The following is a 13,232-nucleotide window of genomic DNA, read 5'->3' on the forward strand; positions in this document are numbered from 1 at the left end:
CTTATGACAAGTGTCAGGGAGCATTGTGATGACAAGTGTATTGATCATTGTGATGACAAAGGTCTTGGAGCACTGTGATGAGAAGACCATGTATAATTTTGATGATGAGCGTCATGGTGCATTGTGATGACAATGGTTATGGAACATTGTGAATACAAGGGTTTGGAGCATTTTGATGACAGAGGTCATGGAGCATACTGATTTCATTGTGATGACAATAGCATGAAGCATTCTGATGATGGATATGGTGCATTGTGATGACAGGGTCATGGAGCAATTTGATGAAAAGTGTCATGGAACATTTTGATGACAGTGGTTATGGAACATTGTGATGTCAGGGGTCTTGTAGCATTGTGATGAAAAGGGTGATGGAGTATTCTGATGACAGAGGATATGGAACATTTTGATGTCAGGGGTCATGGAGCATTGTGATGATGAGGCATGTAGCATTGTGATGACAGAGGTCATGGAAAATTGTGATGACAGTGGTGAGGGAATATTGTGATGACTAGTGATGGAACATTGTGATATCAGTGGTGAGAAAGCATTTTGATGAGAAGTGCATGGAGCATTGTGATGACAAGGTTTATGGAGCATTGTGATGACAAGGCTGTGGAGCATTGTGATGACAAGTGCATGGCACATTTTGATGACATGGGTCATGGAGCATTGTGCTGAGAAGCGCATGGAGCTTTGTGATGACAAGGGTCATGGAGCATTGTGCTGACAAAGGCATGGAACATTGTGATGACAAAGGTCACCGAACATTGTGATGAAAATTTCATGGAGCATTGTGACAATGGTCACAGAGCCTTGTGATGAGGAGTTCAAGGACCATTGTGATGACAAAGGTCATGAAGGATTGTGATGACTGGAGTCACGGAACACTGTGATGACAAGGGTATGGAGCATTCTGATGACAGGGGCATAGTGTATTGGTCTGACAAGTTTAATTGTTTATTGTGATGACAGTGGGCATGGTGCATTCTGATGAGAAGAGCATGGAGCATTGTGATGAGAAGGTCATGGAGTACCTTGAAGACAGCGGTCTGGGAGCATTGTGATGACATATGTCATGGTCCATTTTGATGACAATGGCACGGAGCATTGTGATGCCAAGTGTCATGGAGGAATGTGATGACAAAGTTAATGGAGCATTGTGATGACAGGGGTTTGGAGCATTGTGATGACAAGGGTCATGGAGCATTTTGATGACAAGGGCATGGATGATTGTGATGACAAGGGCCATTGAGGATTTTGATGAGAAGTTCGTGAAGCATTCGGAGGAAAAGCAGATGGAGCTTACTATGACAGGTGTCATGGAGCAATTCGATGACAAGTACATGGAGAATTGTGATGACAAGAGCATGTAACACTGTGATAAGAAGTGTCATGGAGCATTGTGATGGCAAGACCGTGGAGCATTGTGATGAGAAGACCATGGATAATTTTGATGATGAGTGTCATGGAGCACTAATGACAAGGTGCATGGAGCACTGTGATGACAGGTGTCATGGAGCATTGTGATGACCGGGGTCATGGAGCATTGGGATGACAAGGGTCATGGAGCATTCTGATGACAAGTTTCTGGAGTATTGTGATGACAATGGCATGGAGCATTGTGAGGAACAGGGCATGGAGCATTGTGATGAAAAAGGCATGGAGCCTTTTCATGAAAGTGTTCAAGGAGCATTCTGACGAAAAGTGTCAGGGAGCATGGTGATGACAAGTGTATTGAGCATTGTGATGACAAAGATCATGGAGCATTGAGATGAGAAGTCCATGGATAATTGTGATGGCCAGCGTCATGGGGCATTGTGATGAAAAGTGTTATGGAACATTGTGTTCAGAATGGTTTGGTGCATTGTGCTGACAGAGGTCATTGAGCATTTTGATTTCATTGTGATGACTATAGCATGAAATATTATGGTGATGGGCACGGTGCATTGTGATGACAGGGTTCATGGAGCATTGAGATGAAAAGGGGCATGGAGCATTGTGATTACAGGGCTGTTGGAGCTTTGTGATGAGAAGGGCATGGGGTATTGTGATGACAGGCATCATGGAACGTTGTGATGACAATTGTTATGGAACATTGAGATCACAAGTGTTTGGAGCACTGTGATGACACAGGTCATGGATCATTATGATTTCAAGTATCATGGAACATTGTGATGACAAGGGCATGAAACAATGTGATCACAAGGTTCACGGAGGATTGTGATGACACTGTTAATGGAGAATTTTGATGACAAGTGCATGGAGCATTGTGATGAAAAGGTCATGGAGCATTTTGCTGACAAAGGCATGGAGAATTGTGATGACAAGTGTCATGGAGCTCTGAGACGACAAGCGTCAAGGAGCATTGTGATTACAGGGGTCATGTAGCATTGGGATGACAAACACAGGGAACATTCTGATGACAAGTGGCATGGATCATTTTGATGACTGTGGTCATGTAGCATTGTGATGACATGGGTCATGGAGCTTTGTGATGAGAAGGTAATGGAGCATTGGCCTGAAAATGTTCATGGAGTACCATGATGACAGGGGTCATGGAGCATTGTGATGAGAAGTGAATGGAGCAATGTGATGAGAAGGTCCTGGAGCACTGTGATGAGAGGGCCTTGGAGCCTTGTGATGAGAAGAGTCATGGAGCATACTGATGAAAAGGTGCATAGAGCATTGTGATTACAGGGGTTTTGAAGCATTGTGATGACCAGGGCATGGAGCATTGTGATGAGAAGGCCATGGAGCATTCTGATGACATGCGTCATGGAGCTCTGTGATGACAAGGACATGGAGCATTGTGATTAGAGGGGTCTTGGAGCATTGTGATGAAAAGGGAATGGATCATTGTGATTAAAAGTGCATGGAGCGTTCTCATGACAGTGTTAAAGAGGCATACTGATGATAAGTGTCCGGGAGCATTGTGATGATAAGTGTATTGATCATTGTGATGACAAAGATCATGGAGCATTGTGATGAGAAGACCATGGATAATTGTGATGACCAGCGTCAAGGGGCATTGTGATGACAAGTGTTATGGAACATTGTGATCACAAGGGATTAGAACATTGTGATGACAGAGGTAATGGAGCACTTTGATTTCATTGTGATGACAATAGCATGAAGCATTATGATGATGGGCATGGTGCATTGTGATGACAGTGTTCATGGATCATTGAGATGAAAAGTGGTATGGAGCATTGTGATTACAGGGGTCTTGGAGCATTGAGATGACAAGGGCAAGGAGCATTGTGATGAGAAGGCCATGGAGCATTCTGATGACATGCGTCATGGATCTTTGTGACGACAAGGACATGGAGCATTGTGATTACAGGGGCTTGGAGAATTGTGATGACAAGGGTCATGGAGCCTTGGATGACAAGGCCGTGGAACCTTGTGATGGCAGGGGTCATTGAGCATTGTTATTACAGGGGTAATGGAGCATTGTGATGACAAGGGCATGGAATATTGGTCTGAAAATTTCATGGATTATTGTGATGAGATTCGGCATGGATCATTGTGATGACTAGGGCACGGAACACTGTGATACATGTGTCATTGAGGATTGTAATGACAAGAGCATGGAGCATTGTGATGAGAAGAGTATCGAGCATTGTGATGACAAGCGTCATGGAGCATTGTGCTGACAAGGGCATGGAACAATGTGATGAGAGGTTTCATGGAGCATTATGGTGACAATGATCACAGAGCCTTGTGTGACGAGGGCATGGACCACTGTGATGAGAAAAGTCATGAATCACTGTGATGACTGGAGTCACGGAGCACTGTGATGATAGGGATCATGGAGCATTGTGAGGACAAGGGCATGGAGCAATATGATGACAGTGTCATGAACATTGGTCTGACAAGTTTCATGGATTATTGTGATGACAGTGGGCATGGAGCATTGAGATGACAAGGGCATGGAGCATTGTGGTGACAAAGGTCACAGAGCCTTGTGTGACGAGGGCATGGACCATTGTGAGGACAAAGGTCATGAAGCATTGTGATGACTGGAGTCACGGAGCATTGTGATGACAGGGGTCATGGAGCATTGTGATGACAGGGGCATGGAACATTTGTCTGAAATGTTTCATAGATTATTGAGATGACAGTGGGCATGGCACATTGTGATGACAAGGGCATGGAACATTGTTATGAGAAGGTCATGAATTATTGTGCAGACAGGTGTCAGGGAGCATTGTGATGATATATGTCTTGGTGCATTGTGATGACAATGGCATGGAGCATTGTGAAGCCAAGTGTCATGGAGGATTGTGAGGACAAATGTAATGGAGCATTGTGATGACAAGGGCTTGGAGCTTTTTGATGACAATGGTCATGGAGCACTGTGATGACAAGGGCATGGAGCACTGTGATGACAACGGCCATTGAGAATTTTGATGACAATGTCGTGAAGCACTGTGATGAAAAGCACTTGGAGCTTGCTATGACAGGAGTCATGGAGAATTGCGATGACAAGTGCATGGAGAATTGTGTTGACAAGATCATGTAACATTGTGATGAGAAGTGTCATGGAGCATTGTGATGGCAAGACCGTGGAGCACTGTGATGAGAAGACCATGGATAATTGTGATGTCGAGCGTCATGCAGCACTGTAATGACAAGGGGCATGGAGCATTGTGATGAGAAGGTTCATGGAGCATTGTGATGACAGGGGTCATGGAGCATTGTGATGAAAAGGGCATGGAGCTTTGTGATGTAAAAGACATGGAGGCTTTTCATGAGAGCGTTCAAGGAGCATTCTGACGACAAGTGTCAGGGAGCATTGTGATGACAAGTGTATTGAGCATTGTGATGACAAAGGTCATGGAGCATTGTGATGACAAGGGCATGGAGTATTGTGATGACAGGCATCATGGAGCATTGTGATGACAAGTGTTGTGGAACAATGTGATCACAAGGGTTTGGAGCATTGTGATGACAGAGGTCATGGATCATTTTGATTTCAAGGAGCATGTAGCGTTGTGATGACAGGGGTCATGGAGCATTGTGATGAGAAGATCATGGAGCATTGGGCTGAAAATATTCATGGAGTATTGTGATGACAGGGGTCTTGGAGCACTGTGATAACAAGGGCATGGAGCATTGTGATGAGAAGGCCATGGAGCATCCTGATGACATGTGTCATGGATGTTTGTGATGAAAAGGGGAATGGAGCATTGTGATTACAGGGGGCTTTGAGCATTGTGATGAAAAGGGCATGGATCATTGTGATGAAAAAGGCATGGAGCCTTGTCATGGCAGGGTTCAAGGAGCATAATCTCGACAAGTGTCAGGGAGTATTGTGATGACAAGTGTATTGAGCATTGTGATGACAAAGTTCATGGAGCATTGTGATGAGAAGACCATGGTTAACTGTGATGAGGAGCGTCATGGGGCACTGTAATGACAAGTGTTATGGAACATTGTGATCACAAGTGTTTGGAGCATTGTGATGACAGAAGTCATGGAGCATATTGATTTCATTGTGATGACAATAGCATGAAGCATTATGATGATGGGCATGGTGCATGGGATGACAGGGTTCTTGGAGCATTGAGATTAAAAGGGGCATGGAGCATTGTGATTACAGGGGTCTTGGAGCATTGTGATGACAAGGGCATGGAGCATAGTGAATGAGAAGTCCATGGAGCATTCTGATGACATGCGTCATGGAGCTTTCTGATGACAATTGCATGAAGGATTGTGATTACAGGTTCTTGGAGCATTGTGATGAAAAGGGTCATGGAGTCTTGTGATGACAGGGCTGTGGAACCTTGTGATGGCAGGTGTAATGGAGCATTGTTATGACAGGGGGAATGGAGCATTGTGATGACAAGTTCACGCAACACTGTGATACATGTGTCATGGAGCACTGTAATGACAAGGGCATGGAGCATTGTGATGAGAAATGCATCGAGCATTGTGATGACAAGCGTCATGGAGCTTTGTGATGACAAGGGCATGGAGCAATATGATGAGAGGGTTCATGGAGCATTGTGATGACAATGGCATGGAGCATTGTGATGCCAAGGGTTATGGAGCTTTGTGATGACAAATGTCATGGAGCATTCTGATGACAAGGGTGACGTGCATTGTGATGAGAAGCGCAGGGAGCATTGTGATCACAGGGTCATTGAGCAATTTGGTGAAAAGGGTCATGGAACATTTTGATTAGAGTGGTTATGGAATATTGTGATGTCAGGGGTCATGGAGCTTTGTGATGAAATGTGTCATGGAGCATTTTGATGACAGGGGTTATGGAATATTGTGATATCAGGGGTCATCGAACATTTTGATGATAAGTACATGTAGCATTTTAATGACAGGGTTCATGGAACATTGTGATGAAAGGGGTGATGGAGTATTGGAATGAATAGTGATGGTACATTGTGATATCAGTGGTGAGAGAGCATTTTGATGAGAAGTGCATGGAACACTGTAATGACAAAGTTTAAGCAGCATTGTGATGAAAAGGATGTGGAGCATTGTGATGACAAGCACATGGCACGTTGTGATGACATGGGTCATGGAGTATTGTGCTGAGAAGCACATGGAGCGTTGTGATGACAAGGGTCTTGGAGCATTGTGCTGAGAAAGGCATAGAGCATTGTGATGACAGGGGTCAAGAGCATTGTGATGAAAAGTTCATGGAGCATTGTGGTGACAAAGGTCACAGAGACTTGTGATGACGAGGGCATGGACCATTTTAATGAGAAAGGTCATGAAGCATTGTGATGACAGGAGTCACAGAGCATTGTGATGACAGGGGTCATGGAGCATTGTGATGACAAGGGCATGGAGCATTGTGATGACAGGGGCATGGAACATTGTTCAGACAAGTTTCATGGTTTATTGTGATGACAGTGGGAATGGCGCATTGTGATGACAAGGTCACAGAGCATTGTGATGACAAGGTCATGCAGTTTTGTGAAGACAGGTGTCAGGGAGCATTGTGAACACCTATGTCATGGCCCATTGTGATGACAATGGCATGGAGCATTGTGATGCCAAGTGTCATGGAGTATTGTGATGACAAAGGTAATGGAGCATTGTGATGACAAGGGCTTGGAGCATTGTGATGACAAAGATCATGGAACACTCTGCTGACAAGGGCATGGAGCATTGTGATGACAAGGTTCATGGAGCATTGTGCTGAGAAAGGCATGGAGCATTGTGATGACAAATGGCACAAAGCATTTTGATGAAAAGTTCATGGAGCATTGTGGTGACAAATGTCACAGAGCCTTGTGATGACTAGGGCCTGGACCATTGTGATGACCAAGGTCATGAAGCATTTTGATGACTGGAGTCACGGATCATTGTGATGACAATGGCACGGAGCATTGTGATGACAGGGGCATGGAACATTGGTCTGACATGTTTCATGGATTATTGTGATGGCAATGGGCATGGCTCCTTGTGATGACAAGGGAATTGAGCATTGTGATGACAACGTCATGCAGAATTGTGAAGAGAGGTGTCAGGGAGCATTGTGATGACCTATGCCATGGACAATTGTGATGACAATGGCATGGAGCATTGTGATGCCAAGTGTCATGGAGGATTGTGATGACAAAGGTAATGGAGCATTGTGATGACAAGGGCTTGGAGCATTGTGATGACAAGGGTCATTGAGAATTTTGATGACAAGTTCATGAAGCATTGTGATGACATGCACATGAAGCTTGCTATGACAGGGGTCATGTAGTATTGCGATGACAAGTGCATGGAGAATTTTGATGAAAAGAGCATGTAAAATTGTGATGAGATGTGTCAAAGAGCATTGTGATGACAAGGAGGTGGAGAATACTGAAGACCAGGGCATGGAGCATTGTGATGGCAAGACCGGGGAGCATTGTGATGAGTAGACCATGGATAATTGTGATGACGGGCGTCATGGAGCACTGTAGTGACAAGGGGCATGGAGCATTGTGATAACTGGTGTCATGAGGCATTGTGATGACAGGGGTCATGGAGCATTGTGATGACAAGGTTCATGGAGTATTCGGACGACAAGCTTGAGGAGTATGATGATGACAATTGCATGGAGAATTGTGATGAAAAGGCCATTGAGCATTGTGATGACAAGGGCATGGAGCAATGTGATGAGAGTGTTCATGGAGCATTGTGATGACAATGGCATGGAGTATTGTGATGCCAAGGGTCATGGAGCTTTGTGATGACAAAGGTCATGGAGCATTTTGATGACAAGTGCGTGGTTCATTGTGATGAGAAGGGCAGGGAGCATTGTGATGACAGGGTCATGGAGCAATTTGATGAAAAGGGTCACGGAACATTTTGATGACAGGGGTCATGGAACATTGTGATGTCAGTGGTCATGGAGCATTGTGATGATAAGGGCATGTAGCATTTTGATGACAGGGGTCATGGAACATTGTGATGACAGGGGTGAGGGAGTATTGTGATGACTAGTGATGGAACATTGTGATATCAGTGGTGAGAGAGCATTTAGATGAGAAGTGCATGGAGCATTGTGATAAAAAGGTTTATGGAGCATTGTGATGACAAGGTTGTGGAGCATTGTGATGACAGGTGCATGGCACATTGTGATGACATGTGTCTTGGAGCATTGTGCTGAGAAGCACATGGAGCATTGTGATGACAAGGGTCATGGAGCATTGTGCTGACAAAGGCATGGAGCATTGTGATGAGAAGTGTTACAGAGCATTGTGATGATGAGGGAATGGACCATTGTGATGACAAAGGTCATAAAGCATTGTGATGACTGGAGTCAAGGAACATTATGATGTGAGGGGTAATGGAGCATTGTGATTAAAAGGGCATGGAGCATTGTGATGACAGCGGCATGGAGCATTGGTCTGACAAGTTTCATGGATTATTGCTATGACAGTGGGCATGGAGCATTGTGATGACAGAGGTCATCGATCATTTTCATTTCAAGGACCATGGTGCATTGTGATGACAAGGGCATCAGGCAATGTGAACCCAAGTTTCATCGAGGATTTTGATGACAGTGGGAATGGAGCATTGTGATGACAAGTTCATGAAGCATTTTGCTGACAAATGCATGGAACATTTTGATGACAAGGGTCATGGAGCACTGTGATGACAAGCGTCACTGAACATTGTGATTACAGGGGTCAAGGAGCATTGTGATAACAAGGGAATGGATCATTGTGATGACAAGGGCATGGAGCATGGTGATGAGAAGGCCAAGGAGCATTTTGAAGACATGCTTCATGAAGCTTTTTGATGACAATGGCATGGAGCATTGTGATAACAGGAGTCTTGGAGTATTGTGAAGAAAAGTGCATGGATCATTGTGATGAAAAATGCATGGAGCCTTGTCATGACAGGTTTCAAGGAGCATATTCACGACCATTGTCAGGGAGCATTGTGATGACAAGTTTATTGAGAATTGTGATGAAAAATGTCATGGAGTATTGTGAATAGAAGACCATGGATAATTGTGATGATGAGCATCATGGGGCGTTGTGATGACAAGTGTTATGGAACATTGTGATCACAAGGGTTTGGAGCATTGTGATGACAGAGTTCATGGAGCATTTTGATTTCATTGTGATGACAATAGCATGAAGCATTATGATGATGGGCATGGTGCATTGTGATGACAGGGTTCATGGAGCACTGAGATGAAAAGGGGCATGGAGCATTTTGATTACAGGGGTCTTGGAGCATTGCGATGACCGGGTCATGGAGCATTGTGATGAGAAGGCGAAGGCGCATTCTGATGACATGCGTCATGGAGCTTTGTGATGACAAGGCCATGGAGCATTGTGATTACAGGTGTCTTGGAGCATTGTGATGACAAGGGTCATGGAGCCTTGTGATGAGAAGGCCGTGGAACATTGTAATGGCAGTTTTCATGGAGCATTGTTATAAGAGTGGTAATGGAGCATTTTCATGACAAGGGCATGGATCATTGGTCTGAAAATTTTCATGGATTATTGTGATGAGAGGGGGCATGGATCATTGTGATGACAAGGGCACGGAACACTGTGATACATGGTTCATGGAGGATTGTAATGAAAATCCTTGGAGCTTTGTGTTAAGAAGAGCATCGAGCATTGTGATGAAAAGCATCATGGAGCCTGTGATGACAAGGACATGTAACAATGTGTTGAGAGGGTTCATGGAGCATTTTGATGACAATTGCATGGAGCATTGTGATGCCAAGGGTAACGGAGCTTTGTGATGACAAAGGTCATGGAGGGTTTTGATGACAAGGGCGTGGTGCACTGTGATGAGAAGGGCAGTGAGCATTGTGATGAAAGGGTCATGGAGGAATTTGATGAAAAGTATCATGGGACATTTTGATGACAGGGGTTATGGAAAATTGTGATGTCAGGGGTCTGGGAGCATTGTGATGAAAACTGTCATTGAGCATTGTGATGGCAGGGGTCATGGAACATTGTGTTGACAGGGGTGATGGAGTATTGTGATGACTAGTGATGGAACATTATGATATCAATGATGGGAGAGACTTTTGATGGGAAGTGCATGGAGAATTGTGACGACAAGGTTTATGGAGCACTGTGATGACAAGGTTGAGGAGCATTGTGATGACAAGCGCATGTCGCATTGTGATGACACAGGTCATGGGGCATTGTGCGGACAAGCACATGAGCATTGTGATGAAAAGTGTCATGGAGCATTGATATGACCAGGGAATGGAGCATTGTGATGGCAAGACCGTGGAGCACTGTGATGAGAAGACCATGGATAACTGTGATGACGAGCGTCATGGAGCACTGTAATGACAAGGGGCAAGGAGCATTCTGATTACAGGCCTCATGGAGCATTGTGATGACATGGGTCATGGAACATTGTGAAACGGGTCATGGAGCATTGTGATGACAAGGGTCATGCAGCATTCTGATGATAAGCTTGTGGAGTATTGTGATGAAAATGACATGGATCATTGTGATAAAAAGGGCATGGATCATTGTGATGAAAAATGCATGGAGCCTTTTAAAGACAGGTTTCAAGGAGCATTCTGAAAACAAGTGTCAGGGAGCATTGTGATGACAAGTGTATTGAGCATTGTGATGACAATGATCATGGAGCATTGTGATGACAACAGTCCCGGATTATTGTGTTGTAAGGGGTCATAGAGCATTGTGATGACAGTGGTCATGGAGCATTGTGATGACAGGGGTCATGGAGCAGTGTGATGAGAAGATCATGGAGCATTGCCTGAAAATGTTCATGGAGTATTGTGATGACAAGGGAATGGAGCATCGTGATGACAAGGTCCTGGAGCATTGTGATGAGAAGTCCATGGAGCCTTGTGATGACAAGTCTCATGGAGCATTCTGATGAAATGGGGCATGGAGCATTTTGATTACAGGAGCCTTCGAGCATTGTTATGACCAGGGCATGGAGCATTGTGATGAGAATGCCATGGAGCATACTTATGACATGCATCAAGAAGCTTTGTGATGACCAGGGCATGGAGCATCGTGATTACAGGGGTCTTGGAGCATTGTGATGACAAGGGCAAGGAACACTGTGATACATGGGTCAGGGAGGATTGTAATGACAAGAGCATGGAGCATTGTGAATAGAAGGTCATCGAGCATTGTGATGACAAGCGTCATGGAGCTTTGTGATGACAAGGGCATAAAGCAATGTGATGAAAGGGTTCATGGAGCATTGTGATGACCAGGGCATGGAGCATTGTGATGCCAAGGGTCATGGAGCTTTGTGATGACAAAGGTCATGGAGCATTTTGATTACAAGGGCGTTGTGCATTGTGATGAGAAGGGCAGGGAGCATTGTGATGACAGGGTCATAGAGCAATTTGATGAAAACTGTCATGGAACATTTTGATGACAGGGGATATGGAAAATTGTGATGTCAGGGGTCATGTAGCTTTGTGATGAAAAGGGTCATGGAGCTTTTTGATGCTGGGGTTATGGAACATTGTGATATCAGGCGTCATGGAGCATTGTGATGAGAATTGCATGTAGCATTGTGATGACAAAGGTCACGGAACATTGTGATGATGTGGGCATGGACCATTTTGATGACAAAGTCATGAAGTATTGTGGTTGCTGGAGTCACGGAACATTGTGATGACAGGGGTCATGGAGCATTGTGATGACAAGGGCATGGAGCATTGTGATGACAGGGGCATAGAGCATTGCTCTGACAGTTTTTATGGATTATTGTGATGACAGTGGGCATGGCGCATTGTGATGACAGGCGCATGGAGCATTGTGACGACAAGGTCAAGGAATATTGTGAAGACAGGTGTCAAGGAACATTGTGATGACATATGTCATAGTCCATTATGATGACAATGGCATGGATCATTGTGATGCCAAGTATCAGGGAGGATTGTGATGACAAAGTAATGGAGCATTGTGATGACAAGGGCTTGGAGCATCGTGATGACAAGGGTCATGGAACACTGTGATGACAAGATCTTGGAGCATTGTGAGGAGAAGGGCCATTGAGAATTTTGATGAGAAGGTCGTGAAGCATTGTGATGAAAAGTGGACCAAGCTTGCTATGACAGGGGTCATGGAGCATTGTGATGTACAAGTGCATGGATAATTGTATTGACAAGATCATGTAACATTGTGATGAGAAATGTCATGGAGCATTTTGATGATAAGGACATGTAGAATTGTAATGACCAGTGCATGGAGCATTGTGATGGAAAGACCGTGGAGCACTGTGATGAGAAGACCATGGGTAATTGTGATGATGAGCGTCATGGAGCACTGTAATGACAAGAGGCATAGAGCATTGTGATGACAGGTGTCATGGATCATTATGAAGACAAGGGTCATGGACCATTCTGATGACAAGCTTGTGGAGTAATGTGATGACAATGGCATGGAGCATTCTGATGAAAAAGGCATGGAGCATTGTGATGAAAAAGGCTTGGAGCCTTTTCATGACAGGGTTCAAGGAGCATTCTTACGACAAGTGTCAGGGAGCATTGTGATGACAAGTGTATTGAGCATTGTGATGACAGGCATCATGGAGCGTTGTGATGACAAATGTTATGGAACATTGTGATCACAAGGGTTTTGAGCATTGTGATGACAGAAGTCATGTATCATTTTCATTTCAAGGTGCATGGAGCATTGTGATGACAAGGGCATGAAGCATTGTGAACCCAAGGTTCATGGAGGGTTTTGATGACAATGGGAATGGAGTATTGTGATGACAAGCGCATGGAGCATTGTGATGACAAGGTC

This window comes from Hyperoodon ampullatus (assembly GCF_949752795.1).
Source record: "Hyperoodon ampullatus genome assembly, chromosome: X".
NCBI lineage: Eukaryota > Metazoa > Chordata > Mammalia > Artiodactyla > Ziphiidae > Hyperoodon > Hyperoodon ampullatus.